This window comes from Carlito syrichta, unplaced genomic scaffold, assembly GCF_000164805.1.
Source record: "Carlito syrichta isolate Samal-C Ts95f unplaced genomic scaffold, Tarsius_syrichta-2.0.1 Scaffold302418, whole genome shotgun sequence".
Classification (NCBI taxonomy): domain Eukaryota; kingdom Metazoa; phylum Chordata; class Mammalia; order Primates; family Tarsiidae; genus Carlito; species Carlito syrichta.
Genome location: NW_007246514.1, coordinates 502,769 through 520,482, shown reverse-complemented (window position 1 = coordinate 520,482; position 17,714 = coordinate 502,769). Strand labels below are relative to the sequence as shown.

The window sequence follows — 17,714 nt, the reverse complement described above, 5'->3', positions numbered from 1 at the left end:
GCGGAAGGATCGCCGGAGCCCAGCAGGTCGAGGCTGCAGTGGCCAGAAGCGGCCACTGCATTCCGGTCTGGGCGACAGTGAGACTCCAACTCAAAAAAAAAAAAATTTTTTTTGTACTTCAGTGTAGAAACAGGGTTTCACTTTGTGCCCAGACTGGTCTCAAACTCCTGGCCTCAAGCGGTCCTCCTGCCTCAGCCTCCAAAAGTGCTGGGATTACAGCAGTGAGCCACCATGCCTAGGCACTTAGGTTCTGTATAATCATCTTTTGTCCAAATATTTAGCATAGATGGGAAGTCAAGTCCTTGGCCTGACACCATTTGGAATAATCATGACCTTGGAGTTGGTTAAGGCAACCCCTAGAATAGCTTACATCTTGTGGTCGTTGGTGTTGTCTACCAGCTGAGTACAACAGTTCTAAGAAAGCGTGTTGAAGATCCTGCCAAGGGCACATTTAGGGTTTCTTCAAGTCACCTTGAAGGAGTATGGGGCCAGCAATAATTCTGTCTAATTGTATGGAAGTCGAAGACAGGTCTACGCCTGTGGTTGTGTCTCACTTTCTCTCCGTTTGCTATTTGCTCTGAAATAATAATCAAATGAAGTGGTAAGGCCCAGTTGACAGAGGATGTGGCAGGACATATTCCCTGAATGATGTTATGTAGCTACCCTTTGCTCAGTTTCCATATTATCACACATCTTCCTAGAATACGGTTTAGGTGTAGGCTCTAGATACCCAAACTTGAAAGTAAACAATTTAATGCCTGGATTTTTGGTCCTCCTTCCAATAACCCTGCCTGGTATTAACCAGGATGCATTGCGGCCATTCCTTAGGGAAGTAGGAGTAAAGTCCAAAACCTGCCTGGCAATTTTATCTGTACGTGGGGTGATCTTTATTTTAAAATGATCAAAAAGAAAGTGGCTGATTTCAAGATTATGCCCACTGGCGCCCACCTTACGTTCATTGTCGGACTTTGGGATTTTGGAGTTTGTTGGTTTCTATGTAATTTTCCCAATACTTCTGGGGAAAACAAACTTGAAATTACTAAAATGGTCTGTAGTGGTTTTTTTTTTTTAAAGTAAAATATGAATCTTCACACTGATTTTATATTTTTAAGTTTTTGAGATGGAAGACCCTGAAGCCTCAGGTTTCTTGGTGTTGGTTGTAGACTGTGCTGTGTAGAACTTTGTGCACATTCTGAAAGGAAATAGTGTTCTTAGGCCAAATTTCATAGTATTTCCAGACTTGAGTATCTCCTTTCACAGCTAGTAAGAAAATGGATGTCTTCTTGTGTATTTTAAGTATTTGGAATTAGACTTTCTGATGATAATTAAAATGCTCAGTAACAGATCATAAAACTAACTTCAATTTTATAAATGTCTATGTGTGGGTGGGTAGGTAGATGGAGGATGGGTAGGTAAATATTTACAAATATACATTTTCCTTCTGGGTAATTTGTAGCTGCTTACATTTCATGCCTTTTAGTTTGCAAGTTTATCTGCAGAGTCCCTTGACCATACTGCGTTTTGATCTTGACTAACAGTCTGTGAACAGAGAGGTGTAATTTCCTTTCCATCTTCCACCAACCTGGGGTCACTTCCGATTTGCATGCTTTCATGAGAACATGAGGTGGAGCAGAAGCAGTTTCAAAACAAGAACATCGTCAAGATAAAACAGACTTAAATGGTCTCATTCTGACTTCATTTCTGCTTCTCTAAGGTCTCTCTACTACATGACATAAGACAGTCACATACTGATTGAAGAAGTGTTCTGTAGCAAAATTTAGCTGTGAGTGACCAGGGTTACCTAGTTCTCTTGATCTAAGTTAAAATTATCTATTTAATTTTTTAAAAATTTAATTTGTTTTTTCAAACCCTCTGAAATCTTGTTTTATTTTTAATGAAGGAACACATTGTAGTTGATGGCATCTCAAAATGTTTTGTTTTACAAAATATGTTTTTCCAAAGCCATATTTGAATGAAGTAATTCATAGCTAATAATCATCAGCATGTACTGAGTGAGCTGAGTGCCCAGCTTTGTGATGGGTTCTTTGTTCCACATCAACCCCTGAGGTAGGAGCTCACAGGGAGCACACAGACCATTTGAATTTAATTTGAGGTCACACGACTAGCAAGCATGGGAGCTAGATTCAAATCCAGACTGTGAGCCCATGGGTTTGAGACCAGCCTGGGCAATTTGGTGAGACCTCATCTCTACAGTAAATCAAAAAATTAACTATTTTTGGTGGCACATGCCTGTAGTTCCAGCTACTTGGGAGGCTAAGGTGGAAAGATCGCCTGAGCCCAGCAAGTCGAGGCTGTGGTGACCATGAGCGTGCCACTGCTCTCCATCCTGTACAACAGAATGGGACTCCTACTCAAAATAATATTAATAATAATAAGGAGATACCAAGTGTAACTTTTCAAACTAATAAAAAGAATGACAAAACAAATCCAGGCTGTCAGTCTGACTCCAGGGATCCTGTTCCTGAAAGTAACACAGACAAAAATTTAGTCGAGTAAGCCCAGGAAAGAGTCTGTCTCCAGTGAGTTTAAATTAAGAAATTTTGTGTTGACTTATGCCAAAATACTGGATAAAAATATACAAAGTATGCAATGTTAAAAGGCCCAAACTTAAGGACCATCTAAATACTGAGTTTTTGGGATATTTCCTCAAGAATCTTTAACAGAAAAACCCTTGGCTACAAATAGCTCCCCATTTCAAGGATACTCAGAAATCTTAATATTAATTTTTCAAAGAAAAATATGGGGGAAAGTGTCAGGAAATTAACACTCCCAAAACTGTTACAGGTTTTGTTGTAGCTGTTGAAGAATGCCACCACAGAAAAGCTCAACAGGGTTCTGAGTGTAATTTTTCTAAGACTGTGATGGATATTTCAGAGTCTAAATTAAGTCTTTGGAAATAAATGTCAAGACATATAAGGACCTTGAAACTGCTTTGGCGAGTGTTCCTCCCCTCTGGTAGGCCAGAGGGAGCTCCCAGACTTTGGGCACTTTGAGACTTGTTCCCTGGTTGCCATGGTCAAGTGTTTCAGGCAGTTCCTTTGACTGAGGACAGTTTCACACCAGATTCTAAGCAACCTCCGTCTGCTGCTTAGAACCCTGAGCAAACCTATAAATTAACTATCTAGACCTATAGCCCTGGCTCCGTGCTGTTGTCTTCAAAAGTTGGTGATGAACAGCCTGGCGCGGTGGCTCACACTTGTAGTCCCAGCACTTGGGGAGGCCGAGGTGGGAGGATTACTTGAGCCCAGGAGTTCAAGACCAGCCTGGGCAACATAGTGAGACTTTGGCTTTTCAGAAAACAAAAAAAATTAGCTGGGCATGGTGGCGTGTGCCTGTAGTCCCAGCTACTCAGGAGGGTGGGGCGGAAGGATAGCCTGAGCCCAGGAGTTCGAGGTTGCAGTGAGCCATGGTCATGCCACTGCACTCTAGCCTGGGTGACAGAACCAGAGCTTGTCCCTTAAAAAAAAAAAAGGTTGATGTTGAAATTGGAGGCAGTGAAGAGCCCTGTTTGCTGTATTCCGATAACAAAGATCTTGGCCAGAAAGAATAAAGAGACTAAGAAGTAGAGAGAAAGAGCGGCAAAAAAGCCAGTCCACCAGGCAATCAGAGAGAGCGTTTTAAGGCTAAGTTCAAGTAGCTTGGATTGAAGCATCAGGCTCCGGCAGGAATACCCTTGCCCTAAAGAGTTACTAGCAGCTGTTGCTACCGAGACTTTGGAAAAGAGAGACGTTTTTCCTTCTTTAAGAATGGGTGCATTGTGCCATAAATTAGTCTTCTGTTCTTTTTTATTATTTTTTTTAAATTTTTTTTATTTTTTGAGTTGGAGTCTCACTCTGTCGCCCAGACTGGAGTGCAGTGGCTGCTGCTGGCCACCACAGCCTCGACCTGATGGGCTCCAGCGATCCTTCCGCCTCAGCCTTCCGAGTAGCCAGAATTACAGGCATGCGCTACCACGCCCGGATGATTTTTTAATTTTTTATTGTAGAGATGAGGTCTCGCCTGCCCAGGCGGGTCTCGAACCTGCGGGCTCAGGCAGTCCACTCACCTCAGCCTCCCAAAAGCGTGGGATTACAGGCTGAGCCACCGAGCCCGGCTAGTCTTCTGTTCTTTTAACAACGCAAGTCACATACGACCCTCCGGTTTTCATTTGCTAAGGGTGACTCCTTGGCCGGTGGGCCTTAAGCCGTACCTTGGACCCCCCCTTGCCCCCTTGGGTAACTTTGCTGCTGTAATGACACCCAGGACTTTTCCTGCCACATGATCTTTTTACTTGCTCTTCTTTCTCCCTGGGATGCCTCTGGTCTCTTCCCAAGACTGACCCGCTCTCCTCGTTTGGGGAGACTGCGCTCCCTCGGAGACCTTTCCAGACCATCCTGTCTACACAGCCTGCCTCGTTCCTAGACACGAGTGATCACGTGACCTAGTTTGCCTCTTTTATTCATTGCTGTATTCTGGCTTTTAGACAATACTTGGCATTTGTAGGAGGCCCTCAATACGAAAGAATGAAGGAGTAGGTGGATGAATGAATAAATAATTGAATACACACATCACATGTTTTGTTCTGCGGGGCCAGTTTACAATGGTTCTCAAATGTGTTGTCCTGAAACCAGCAGCATCCATATCACCTGGGAACCATTAGACAAGCAGATTCTGACTGGTCCTGGTGACTCACACCTGTCATCCCAGCACTATGGAAGCCTGAGGCGGGAGGATCGCTTGAGCCCTGGAGTTCAAGACCAGCCTGGGCAACATAGCGAGACCTTGGCTCTACAAAAAAAAAATTAGTCAAGCATGGTGGCGTGTGCTTGTAGTAGTCTCAGCTACTCAGGAGGCGGAGGCCAGAGAACCACCTGAGTCCAGGAGGCCGAGGTGACAGTGAGTCATGATCATGCCACTACACTCCAGCCTGAGCGGCAGAGTGAGACTCTAACTTGAAGGGAAAAAAGAAAGAAAGAAATGCAGATTCTTGGGCCCAACACAGACCCGCTGAGCCAGAACCTGGGGATGGCCCCAAAGATCCCTGTGCTCACAAGCCCCCCAGGTGACTGTTGCGTGAGACCCACTGCCCTAGGCTGCGGGTACAGGGTCCCAGTCTGCTGACATCACCTGTGCTCCCACAGCTCTAAAACAATTCCTGGCATGGAGTAGACAGGAAGCACTTTCTGAATGGATGAATCCCTCTTCCCCGTCCAGCCCAGCCCACGCCTTGCCCTCCAAAGCCCAGGGTGCACAGATGTTGAGGGAGGAGGGAGGACCCCCCCCCTTCCCGAGGGCCTGGGGGGACTTGTGTGTTCTGCAGGGCAGACTTTGCTGAATTTAGAATCCAGCTCGCCCATTCCCCCTGCCTGTGCCTCCCGGCAGGACAGCTGCTGGCTGCTCCTTTTTCCGTTGGACCCCTGGGTTCCCTAAAGTGAGCTCAGGGGAGAAGGTGATTAGAGGTGGGCTCGCTTCACTCTCTGGCCCCCTTGGGAGTGGGTCTCTGCGAAGAAGCCAGGCCTGAGCATGGAGCCAAGGTGGCCGAGAGGGCCGGCCCTTGAGCTTACTGATGGGCCCTTGTTCTCACATCGAGTGTTGCTCTTGGCCCAGGAGACTCCTGGCACAAGGGACATTCTGTGGCGCTCCCGGCCTTGCTATTTTTACTCTCTCACTTCCTGGCCCTGCTTCCTGTTCCCTCAGAAAAGAACAGAAAGCACAAACAGTACAGGCCGGGAGCCCTTTGAAAGGACACCAATGGCTTTCGGATCTGCCCTTGACCATTCCCTGTGGGCAGGTGACAGCACCTTCAGCAAGAGGCCGTGGTGACAGGAGACCAAAAGGGAGGAAGGAAGAGCAGCATGTGGGTCTTGGGGTGCAGTGTGCCCAGTGAACTTGGTCTTTAAGGCTCTGGGGGGGGGGTTGTAGACACACGGGCCGCTGGAGTGACTGGCTGGGCTCACTGGGGCAAGGTTAGGGTGAGGTGCTGGTAGACATGTTGGTGTCTCCAGATGTCTCACTTTGATGTCCCCAGAACGTCACAGTGGTTCGGGACTCAGGGCCCGTCTCTGGCACAACACTGCCTGTCTTGGTGCCAATGCTGGCAGTCTGCCCGTGTCACAGTCTCAGCCCCACAGCCATTGTCTGTTGTGCCTTGTTGGGCCTTGACCCCTGCTGACTCATCTTGTGACCCCGCCCCCCCCACTGTCCATTACTATAGGATTCCTCTCCGGCTCTGAAAAGCAGAACCCACATCTGTATCTGGACATACTTTACCTCCTGGGCTTGAAACACGTCTGCTGCCCTCTGAGCCCTGGAACCAGGATAAAGGCAGTGCCTCCTCCATCAAACAGTGGTGGGTGACCACGAAAGGGCGCATGGCAGACACCCAGTCAGTTCCCAGCCAGTCACCACCTAGCCAGCCAGCACCTAGTCAGTCAGCACCCAGCCAACACTCAATGAGCACCCAATCAGCCCCCAGCCAGAACCTAGCCAGCACCTAGTCAGTCATGAGTGCATTTTCTTTTACCTCCTTCTTTTACCCAGCCAGCACCCAGCCAGCAGTATCATGACACTCAGTCTCAATCCCTGAATGCCCTCTAGCTGGCATGGCGGTGAGCATTACACATGTGAAAATGGGATTTACTTTATGGGTGGGGACTTCTGTTCTGATGAAGGCCTCTGACCCACCATGGGGGAAACTCAAGAACTGTGTACAAAAACCCAGTGGTTTGATCCATTTGGCGTTGGTTTATGTTTGAGATAAAACTGGAAAAGTTGAACAGATCTGCTTAAAAATGTAGAATGGGGCATGAATCTTTATTTTAAAAATTATGGGGAAAAAAATTTTTTTTTAAAATTGGGTCCTCACTCGGTCAACCAGCCTGGCAAGTACAGTGGCATGATCATGGCTCTCTACAGCCTCCACCTCCTGGGCTCAGGTGATCCTTCCGCCTCCACCTCCTGAGTAGCTGAGACTATAGGCACACACCACCACACCCGGCTAACTTTTTGATTTTTTTGTAGAGACGAGGTCTCACTATGTTACTCAGGCTGTTCTCGAGCTCCTAGGTGCAAGCAATCCTCCTGCCTCAGCCTCCCAAAGTGCTAGGATTACACATAGAAGATAATCTTCCGGTGACTCTTTCACTGAAGAAGGAGGTTGGCCTGCCTTCCTCAGCAGGGCTGGGCTTCCATGACTTGAGGAGGTCAGGCAAGTCCAGATTCTACCCCACCTGCCTCACCTGGTTTCCTCCTCATCAAGTCACCATGCATGGCCCTGGCTGGCAGTGCCTCTGCTATCCCAAGACACCATCTCTTTCTCCCAATGTCTGTCTTCTCTCAGGCTGGTCTCAAACTCCTGGGCTCAAGCCATCCTCCCGCCTCAGCCTCCCAAAGTGCTGGGATGACAGGTATGAGCCACCACGCCTGGCCAACAATGAAAATGTTCAATCTCAAGATTCCCACTGAGTGTATTTAATTGTGGAAAACACCATACATACAGAAGCACCCATAAATGTAATCTTACAGTTTAACAAATAATTATAAACAGAACACACGTGTCACCACCAGCCAGTCTCAAGATATAAAATGTCCCTAGTGCCACAGAAGCCCTTAAGAGACCTCTCTCTCATTATAATTGTCTCCTTCTTCTTTGGGGGGTGCATTGCCCTGCCTTCAGTGGCAACGGTATGCTCACATCTCCTTACAGTTTTACCAGCCGTGCCTGTGTCCTCAGACAATGCAGTTTAGTTCTTGAATTTGATATGAATGGACATCTCACGAGTGCATTTTCTTTTACCTCCTTCTTTTGATCTGTGATTTGTTTGCAAAATTCACCCATACTGGTGTGTAGCTGTCTGTAGCTTGTTTATGTGTTTATTCTTAATTTATTTACTCATTCCATTATGAATGGTTGTTCAGACTGTTTTGAGGTTTTGGCTGTTTCAGTGATGCTGCTATGAAGACATTGGTTCACTGGGGTACACAAGGGGGACCTAAAGAAAGCCCAGAATGTATTCATCAAAATTGTGTATTGATCCTTCCATGTTTAAACTTCAGTCACCTTCAGAGTGCTCTCTGTTGAATGTAACACACCTGTTGAGACACTTTTCCCACTGCTCAAAACAGTTTTTGAACTTGTCCATGTTGCTGCCTTTTAGTGCTTCTGCCATTTTTTTGTTTCACCTCTTCCACATTGGCAAAATGTTTCCTTTGAGGACTTTTTTCATCTATGGAAACAGAAAAAAAGTCCCTCAGAGGTGAGACCAGGTGAATAGGGAGAGTAGGACATGGAGGTCATGTCATTTTTGGTCAAAAACTGCTAATCACTCAGCACGATGTGGGCAGGTGTGCTCATAAATCACCTACCATGAAATGCGCAAATGAGTTGAAAGAGTCTAAAAAAAAAAAAATCACTGAATGCAGCCTCTTACAACAGTGCTAACTGATACACTGATGCCGATGGGTTCCTAGAATACTTGCCTCTTGGAGGAACCCTGTACTACAAGGGGCCTGCCCTCCAGAAGATAATCCAGGTTTTTTTGTGTCCCCCTTCATATATATTAGAGGTAGAATTGCAATTATTTAGGGATATAGGTGGTAAAACTGTAAAGAAATGCAAGGCTATGTTGTCACGCTTTACTAATCAGTGCTATTATTTTCCAAAATGTAGCAAGTGTGTATAAGCAACCATTGTTTAATATGCCTACCAACAATTGGTATTATACTACTTTTCACTTTTTGCTGAACTGGTGGGTATGTAAGGTAGTTTGAGATACCCTGCCAGCTGTCTGTGGAGTTCTCCAATCTAGCACTCCTGTGCCTCGTTCCTGAGTCATAGCCCACAGTCGGTCTGGGTTCCATTTCTAAAGTTGGGTAACTCAAAGGGGACCCCATGATGTGTGTCATGCTGTCCAGTGCTGAACCCCACTTCCTGAGATGACTGTGGCCCACTCACTCACCCAAAGGGTGAAACATCCTCCAGCATGGAGGTCTTTTAGGGAAACTAAGAACACCACGTTGTGATCTCAGAACTCCAAGCAGATCTGTCAGAAAGGAGGCCTGATGGGCACACAGCTTGGGTCAGAAGCACAGTGACACCAGCAGCCACCATACCCCCTCCACATGGCAACTTCTTGTCGTCAGCAGGGCGTCACTAAGTAACTTTCTGAGAACCAAAAGCCATCGAGGCCTTCTCCTCTAATACCCCAGGGTTTTCAAATGCCCCTGTTTTGAGTGGCTGCAGGCCTTCTCTTCTGCCTTAGCCACCATGGTCCCCGCCTGAGGGCAGCCATCCCAAGCTGCCTTGTGGTGTTGGACAGAAGCAGTTTCTTGGTATTTCGGTAACTTGGCCCTGTCGTCCCCTGTGCTTTTGCTATGGTTTTAAGCTTAGAGGAAGCAAAAATTTTAAAGAGCAACTGGTCCCTGTTTTCAAGGAAAATCATACATACAAGATCAATATGTAATAACAGACAAACATGGAGCGGCCGTAGTTGAAAAGTGCTGGAAGGGTCTAGAATCCACCTACCTTTACTACCATCTGCCTCTCAATTGAAACAACTGAAAACAATTGTAACAATTGAAACCCACTGACCTGTTAACTAAGGTCCAAAGGACTTATTTAAATGTGTGCTTAGTTTTAGGTAAAAAAACAAAGCAAATTGGGGCTGTGAATATTAAACAAAATGAGATGCGAGGGGACTGAGAGTCTTCACAGAGCAGACTTCCTACTTTTCCTTGTGAAAACAACAGTTTAAAAAAGAAACCAAGTCTCACGCAAGATCTCCTGGTCTCCAGCCCTGGACTCTTTCTAATGTATTGTATCATACATATTTTTTCATCCATGATGACATTCATATTTGCCATCAAGGGAAGTCGACATTGGTCCTAAATAAATGTCCTGCGTGCCATGAAGCTGCTCAGTTCTGTGAAATTGCAGAGAACGGATTTCTTTAGAATCTCTCTTTTGCTAAGTGCCAAGTTCCTATTCCCGCCATTGAAGGACCTACTTAATGCCTTCATCTCTCCCTCCTCCTCTATTCATTCTTCTTTCCTATCTTCCTTTCTCCCATCCATCCACCCACCCAGCCTCCATCCATCCATCTGTCCTCCATCCATTCATCCAACCATCCATTCATCCATCATTCATCCGTTTACCATTCCATTCATTCATTCATCCACACATCCATTCTCCATCCAGTCATCGTCCATCCTTCCATCGGGCCTCCATCTAGCCTCCATTCTCCATCCATCTATCCTCCATCCACCCTCCATCCATCCATTCAACTAAATCCCAGCCATGCTAGGTGTTGGGGATATGGGAGTGAATGAGACAGGCATGATGTTCACCCGCCCTCATTGGGTTGCTCTCCTTTAAACCAATGTGATTAATGTGGAAGGGATTCTATAAATGATTCCAGAACTGCTAATAATACTGTAGATGCACCCGCCCACTTCTTTGTCAGCAGCATCCTCTCTGTCGTCTATTTCTGGCAATGGAATAACCCCTCTTTTATTTCAACCAAATCTCAGCATAAACTTAATATAAGTGTGGTGGGCTTGACTGAAGAGAGAATAGCCCATTCCTGCCACCCAGCACAAAGTCCCTCTCGGGCTACCCTCTGGGTACCTCCTCAGACAACCAAACTTGGAAGCCACTGATCTTGGTCTCTGCTGTTGGTCTGACATGATTTCCTATCCTTTTATTTTGACACAAGGTGCCACTCTGTTGATCAAACTGGAGTGCAGTAGCATGATCATAGCCCACTGTACCCTCAAACTCCTGAGCTCAAGTGATCCTCCTGTCTCAGCCTCCCAAGAATTACAGGCATGCCCCACCATGCCTGGCCAATTTTTTAATTTTTATAGAGCCAGAAACTCACTGTTACCTAGGGTGATCTTGAACTCCTGGCCTCAAATGGTCCTCCTAAAATGCTGGGGTTACAACCCATGCCATCACACCCAGTCATATTCTGATAGTATATATAGCTATTCTTTTTTTTTTAAGGCGGGGTTCACTCTGTCACCCAAACTGGAGTGCAGTGGCACAATGACAGCTCATCATAACCTCAGTCTCCTGGGCTCAGGCAATCCTTTCACCTTAGCCTCCCGAGTAACTGGGACTACAGGCATGCGCCACCATGTCCAACTAATTTTTTTTATAGAGACGGGATCTTGCTATGTTGCCCAGGCTGGTCTCGACCTCCTGGGCTCAAGTGATCCTCCTGCCTCAGCCTCCCAAAGTGCTGGGATTACAGGTGTGAGCCACCATGCTCAGCCAAAAATGAGATTTTAGAAAGCAAATTGCTATTTGGTAAACTAATAAAATATGTACATAATTCAGGTATAGCAGAAATTGTCCAGTAGATGTATTTTTATCTGGTCACCACAGTGTTTAAAACATTAGTTCCTGAATTTGAATGCCTTGGGACTTTGCAGATGCTTGCCCATTTTCCACAGTCACCACCAGTCTCTGTTGTCTCTTACACTCACCCTACTTCATGTGTTTATATCATTGGCCTATTTGTAGAGTGAGTCTGGTCCCTTGTTGAATTTCAAGATTTTTGCTGTCTGCTTCCCGTGGGAACCTTGTGTGTGCAATTAGAATTTTAGAGTATTATGAGAGACTGTGACTATAGCAACTTGTAGGTGTGCTCCTTAGTTGGGGGAGGTTGGTTGTTAAACACATGAGAGGCAACAAGACTCATTTCTAGAAAGCATTGTAAGAAGGTTCGAGTTACACTCACATCCACAGAGGATATGTGATGCAGCCAGCACATCTTACTAACGGACGGCAGTGTTCAGTAGAGTGTAGATGTGACCCTGTGACTCCTGATTGGGGAATGAGTGATGGTCACTGGAACTTTCCTTGTTCATAGGGTTCTTGGAGCTAGGGCGTGACTTGGTAATGGCCGTAAGTCCCTATTCTCAAGTGCCTATCTTCCTTTCCAATATTTTTTTTTTTAGTTGGGGTCTCACTCTGTCGCCCACGCTGGAGTGCAGTAATATGCTCATGGCCACCACAGCCTTGACTTGCTGGGCTCAGGTGATCCTTCCACCCCAGCCTTCGAAGCAGCTAGAACCACAGACTCGTGCCACCACGCCCAGCTAATATTTTTTACTGTAGAGATGAGGTCTGGCCAAGTTGCCCAGGCTGGTCTCAAACTCCTGGGTTCAGACAGTCCTCTCACCTTGGCCTCCCAAAGTGCTGGGATTACAAATGTGAGCTGCCGCACTTGGCTCCAATTCTTTGCTTGTTCCCTCATCACCCCTTTTTCCAAGCACCACCACACACAGCACCATGGATGAATTTCACAAACACACCCAGAAGAATGAGTCCTCTGGACTCTGGACACCTCCGCCGATCTGCCACTGAGTGCTGAAACTGGAAGACTCTCCTTCTCTGACTCAAATCCTCTCTTTCATTTCCCAGCAGATATATGGAGTGAGCACTCATTTCAGACCGACCCAGACTTGCCTCCCGGGTGGAAGCGAATCAATGACATCGCTGGGACCTATTACTGGCACATCCCAACAGGGACGACACAGTGGGAGCGGCCCGTCTCCATCCCAGTCGATCTTCCGGGCTCTAGAAAAGGGTCGCTTAGTTCTGTAACGCCGTCGCCCACCCCAGAGAACGAGGTAAAACGGAGTGTCTTATTCGTGGCTTAGTAGGGTAGATATGGTTTCCTGTAGACCAGGTGTCCCGCCCCTATGGGTCAGTGAGGTAAGCACATCATGCATGTTGCATTTGAAATCCCAAGGATGCTTCCTTATGGTAAATAGCGTTCATAGCCAGTTTTGGGGGATGCTTTTATTTTGTTAAAGGCTGTAGGTCTCCTGAAACACCATTCCAGGTACAGAAAGTGAGAGGGGCTGATTCATGAGAAGTGTGGTTAAGGCTCCCTAGGGCTCTCGGAGACAGGACTTGACTCTGCCTGGTGCTGGCTCCATCAGTATTTATATGCAGAAGAACGTCTTCTGGCCAGACCTGTTATAATGATGACGAATCCTGTTAGCCTTGGGCTCGTCGGGTAGCTTGGAGAGGGTGTCTGCAATAGTAACCCTGGAGAACCCTCAGATGCTTAATTTTTTAAAAAAAGAATCTGTTTATTTAGCAGAAATGACATGGTTTTAGAAACAATTAGCGGCATAAATTTTGCTGCCATCCCTGAGGAAGAATCTGGATGTTTAAACAAAGAATTGGGACATTAAAAAATGTTCATTGTGGTATTTATTAATATAAAGATCCCTGCAGCGAACCTCTGTGAATCCTGATAACAAAACAGTCAAGAGAATTGTGGTTGGAAAAGGTCACAGTGATGTCATGACCTTTATTTGAAGAAAACTGGTTTGACCCCTGACAGCCATTACTGCCTTTTTCTGACCACAGTCTGGTTCTTTAAACAAGCCCGTTTGTTTACTCTGAGAACACCGCAGGGCATTTGAGCTGCACCTTTTCCCTGCAGTGTCTCTATTTGCAACTGTGTCATCCTTTCTGTTGTTAAAAGCAGACAGGGTCAGGTTTCCTGCATATCTGATCGTTTCCTTGTTTTTTGGGAGGAAGTAAGGCCCACAGTCTCCCCACATTCCCACTGTTACAGGATTGGGCATCTCACTCACCTAGTCCGAACCTCAGATCTCGGACTTTAAAGTGATAGGTTGCCAAACATGGTGGCTCACGCCTGTCATCCCAGCAGTTTGGGAGGCCGAGGCCAAAGACTCCTTGAGCCCAGGAGCTTGAGACCAGCCTGGGCTACATAGTGAGATGACATCTCTACCAAAAAAAATCAGGGAATTGGCCGGGCAGGGTGGCACACGTCTGTAGTTCTAGCTCCTCAGAAGGCTGAGTTGGAAGGATCGCCTGAGCCCAGGAAGTCGAGGCTGCCGGGAGCCATCATGGTACCACTGCACTCCAGCCTGAGAGACAGAGGGAGACCCCGACTCAAAACAAAAAAAAAAAGAAGAAGAAGAAGAAAGAAAAGAGGCAACTGAGATTCAGTGATGGGAACAGCCATTCCGCTGGTGTCGGGACAGGGTCTTCTTCTCTTAATATCTTGCCTCAGGTGCTGATGATGGTTGGAGAGGAATGATTATTTCCCTCATACGATTTTTTTGATTCCTCAGAAGAATCTATTTCAACTGATTTCAAAACAGGAGAGAAAGCAAAATGGAAGAGGAGACAGGCAACCTGGAACGTGCCCCCTAGACGCGCATGTTTCAGTCACTTCTCTGACTCTAAACCACTAAGCCCCCACACCGTAAAAGTCTCCACCTTCTGTTGGTTCTGTCCTGCTTCTGCTGCTCACTGTACCATTTGTATTGACAAAGGCTTGTTCCTCCATGGAGCTTTGGGAAGGGATACGTATTTTTAGGAGTTTCAGAGGGAGTGACTCATAGCAGCACTTCCATAGCGCAAAGGGATAGATACTCTTTAGATCAATCTTTCAATGTCCCCTTCATACAAATGCTCCCCCCAATCTTACAGCTATCTGTTTCTGTTTTTTGTTTTCTTTTGAGTTGGAATCTCACTCTGTCACCCAGGCTGGAGTGCAGTGGCATGCTCACGGCCACCGCAGCCTCAACCTGCTAGGCTCAGGCAATCCTTCTACCTCAGCCTTCCAAGTAACTGGAACTACATGTGTGTGCTACCATGCCTGGCTAACTTTTTGATATATTGTAGAGACGAAGTCTTGCCAAGTTGCCTAGGCTGGTCTTGAACCCATGGGTTTAGGCAATCCTCTCGCCTCAGCCTCCCACAAGTGCTGGGATTACAGACTTGAGCCACCGCACCTAGCCACAGCTATCCATTAAGTTAAAGAGCCAAGCAGGTTTAAAAGGCAATGAATTAAGATCGTAGAGGCAAAGAACTGAATAGATAGAAGAATGAGGGAACAGGAAGAAAGTCCCAGCCTACCAGGTAGCCCAGATGTGGAGGCACTCACACTGAAGTCGACCAGAGGCATTAGGACAAAACACGCATTTACAATGCTGGGCTAACTCCCCACAAAACCTTTACAGGCCAGGCGCAGTGGCTCACGCCTGTAGTCCTAGCATTTTGGGAGGCCAAAGCAAGAGGACCGCCTGAGCCCAGGGGTTTGAGATCAGCCTGGGTAACATGACAAGATCTCATCTCTACAGTATATCAGAACAAAACAAAAATAGCTGGGCATGGTGACTGAGGCAGAAGGATCACCTGAACCCAGCAGGTCGAAGCTGCAGTAGCCATGATTGTGCCACTGCACTCTAGCCTGGGTGACAGAATGGGACTCCAACTAAAAAAAAAAGCAAAAACAAAAAAAAAACAAGCAAAACAACAAAAACTGCTTACACACCGGGTTTTATAGTTGTCTTTCCCATGGTACATTTGACAACACTAAGACACAGGTTGAGGAACCTAGGCAAGATCACACAGCTGATACATGGCTAGAGTCAAGCTTGAATTCTCATCTGCTGACCACCACCTCTACCCCAGCCTTCACAAAAAATAATGGATACTGGGGAGGCTTGAAGACTCTGCATCCCTGCGTCTCACCCCAAGGGCAGGCTGTATCACACGCAGAGCCTCCTGGAAAATGACTGCCCTAGATAGAATTGGCTCAGGCACTAATGACAGTTGAAGAGGAATGGTTATTTCCTGACCCTGTTTGATTCCCAGATAGAATCTATTTCAACTCATCTCAGAACATGAAGAAAAACGACATGTTCAGGGAGAGAAGAAACGTGGACTCTGCCATGGGAGAAATCACATTTTATCCCACTTTTTTTTTTTTCTGAGTTGGCTTCCAAAAAAGAGAATCAAACAAGTACTACATCTGTTGACGAAGCGTCACAAAAGTTCAGGACGGAAGGCTTCCTTACAGTTGGGCGGTTTTACATTTCACATTGGAAAGTTCACCCAGGAGGTGTTACGTGCGCCGAGAATGTGTCCGCCGCACATGGCGGCCGCATTTTAGAAAGTTTATAAACTGGCCAGGAATCACTTGCTGCTGAAACTTGGCACCCTCCCCACCCCCCGGTACCAAGCCATTTGTTTGTTCCAAATCGCCTCACAAATTACTTGGATGTCAAATTTCAGAGAAAAGAGAGAACCGCGCAGGATATTTTTCAGATTCACTGTTGGCCTGTGGCCAAGTCTGAGAGTCTCTTCCACAGAAGGTTTCTGGGCTCCCTAAGGAAGGCAATATGTGGAGGTTTCTCAGAACTGAGTCTCCTACATCCAGACCACTCTGTTCTTGCTGAAGCACTCGTGGCCTCAAGATGGGCCAAGCCACAGTCTCCCCAAGGGCGGTAACACAGATACCCTTAGACCCTGTGTGTTTCTGTGCACACTTGGAAATATGACAGCATCCTGCTGGGTGCTGTGGCTCACGCCTGTAATGCCAGCACTCTGGGAGGCTGAGGCGAGAGGGTTGCCTGAGCCCAGGAGGTCAAGACAGCCTGGGTAACTTGGCAAGACATTGTCTCTACAATAAAATAAAATAAAAAATTACCTGGGTGTGGTGGCGTGCACCTGTGCTTCCAGCTGCTTGGAAGGCTGAGGTGAAAGGTTCACCTGAACCCAGCAGGTCGAAGCTGCAGTGGCCGTGAGCATGCCACTGCACTCCAGCCTGGGCAACAGAGGGAGACTCTGACTCAAGAAAAAAAGAAATATGACAACATCCAAGGGCCATTCTGTCATCATTTTTCTGAACTTCCTGTATCAATCAAATGATCATGACATTGGAGCGTGTGAAAGAACCTTGGAGAAGGGCCTGGAGCAGGCGAGGGCTGTATTTCCCAGCAGTGAGCTGGACCACTGTCAGGAAGACCTCCAGGAATTGTAAAACATGCTGCTTTCCAGGTCCCTCCTCAGCCCTGCTAGTCAGACTTTCTGGAGATGGAGCCTGGGAACCTTTTTCATAGGGATTTGAAACTGAGTACTGTGACAGCTGTATTTATTTATTTATTTTATTATATATATATTTTTGGGGCTCAGGGGATCCTCCCACTTCAGCTTCTCAAGTAGATGGGACTTACAGGTATGTGCCACCACACGTGGCTAACTTTCTGATTTTTGTAGAGACAAGTCCTTGCTTTGTTGCCCAGGCTGGTCTCAAACTCCTGACCTCAAGGGATCCTCCCGCCTCGGCCTCCCAAAGGGATTAAAGGCATAAGCTACCACACCTGGGTTTAGTTTCCCTATTTTTTTTTTTTTTGAGTTGGAGACTCACTCTATCACCCAGGTGGGAATGCAGTGACACACTCATGGCCACCCCAGCATTGACCTGGGCTCCAGCAATCCTTCCACTTCAGCCTTCCAAGTAGCCAGAACTACAGGTGCGCGCTACTACACCTGGCTAATTTTTATTTTATTGTAGAGATGAGGTCTCGCCAACTTGCCCAGGTTGTTCTCAAACCCACGGGCTCAGGCAGTTCATTCGGCTCAGCCTCCCAAATTGCTGGGATACAGGGTGAGCCACTGAGCCCATTCAGTTTCCCTATTTTTATCTGCATGTCATTTCCTCATTCATTCTTGGGACTCACCCCAGTGTCTCCTAGGAGCTAACGCGCTCACCGTTGACTTTGAACGTCCTTTATTCCAACACGTTCCTTTACGTTCTTACCACCTGTCACATGCCAGCCTTCCTCCAGGAAGCTCCTGTAGTCAGGGCTGGTCCCCTCATCTTGTGCCCCTGGCCTAGTGCCTGCTTCATGGTGACGCTTGTTAAATGTGTGCT

At 46.8% G+C, this 17,714-nt stretch overlaps 1 protein-coding gene across 3 annotated transcripts in view; it reads left to right on the top strand.

Moving 5' to 3' along the window:
* Nucleotides 1-17,714, top strand: part of LOC103258944 (amyloid beta A4 precursor protein-binding family B member 2) — a 126,443-nt gene that overhangs the window by 3,595 nt on the left and 105,134 nt on the right. The window contains exon 2 of one of the 3 annotated variants that reach the window (XM_021711629.1): nucleotides 12,428-12,636. The gene's annotated coding sequence lies outside the window, so the exon portion shown is untranslated. Of the gene's footprint in view, nucleotides 1-12,427; nucleotides 12,637-17,714 lie in introns of those variants that run through there. The other 2 variants (XM_008056617.2, XM_021711630.1) reach the window with 2 other exon arrangements.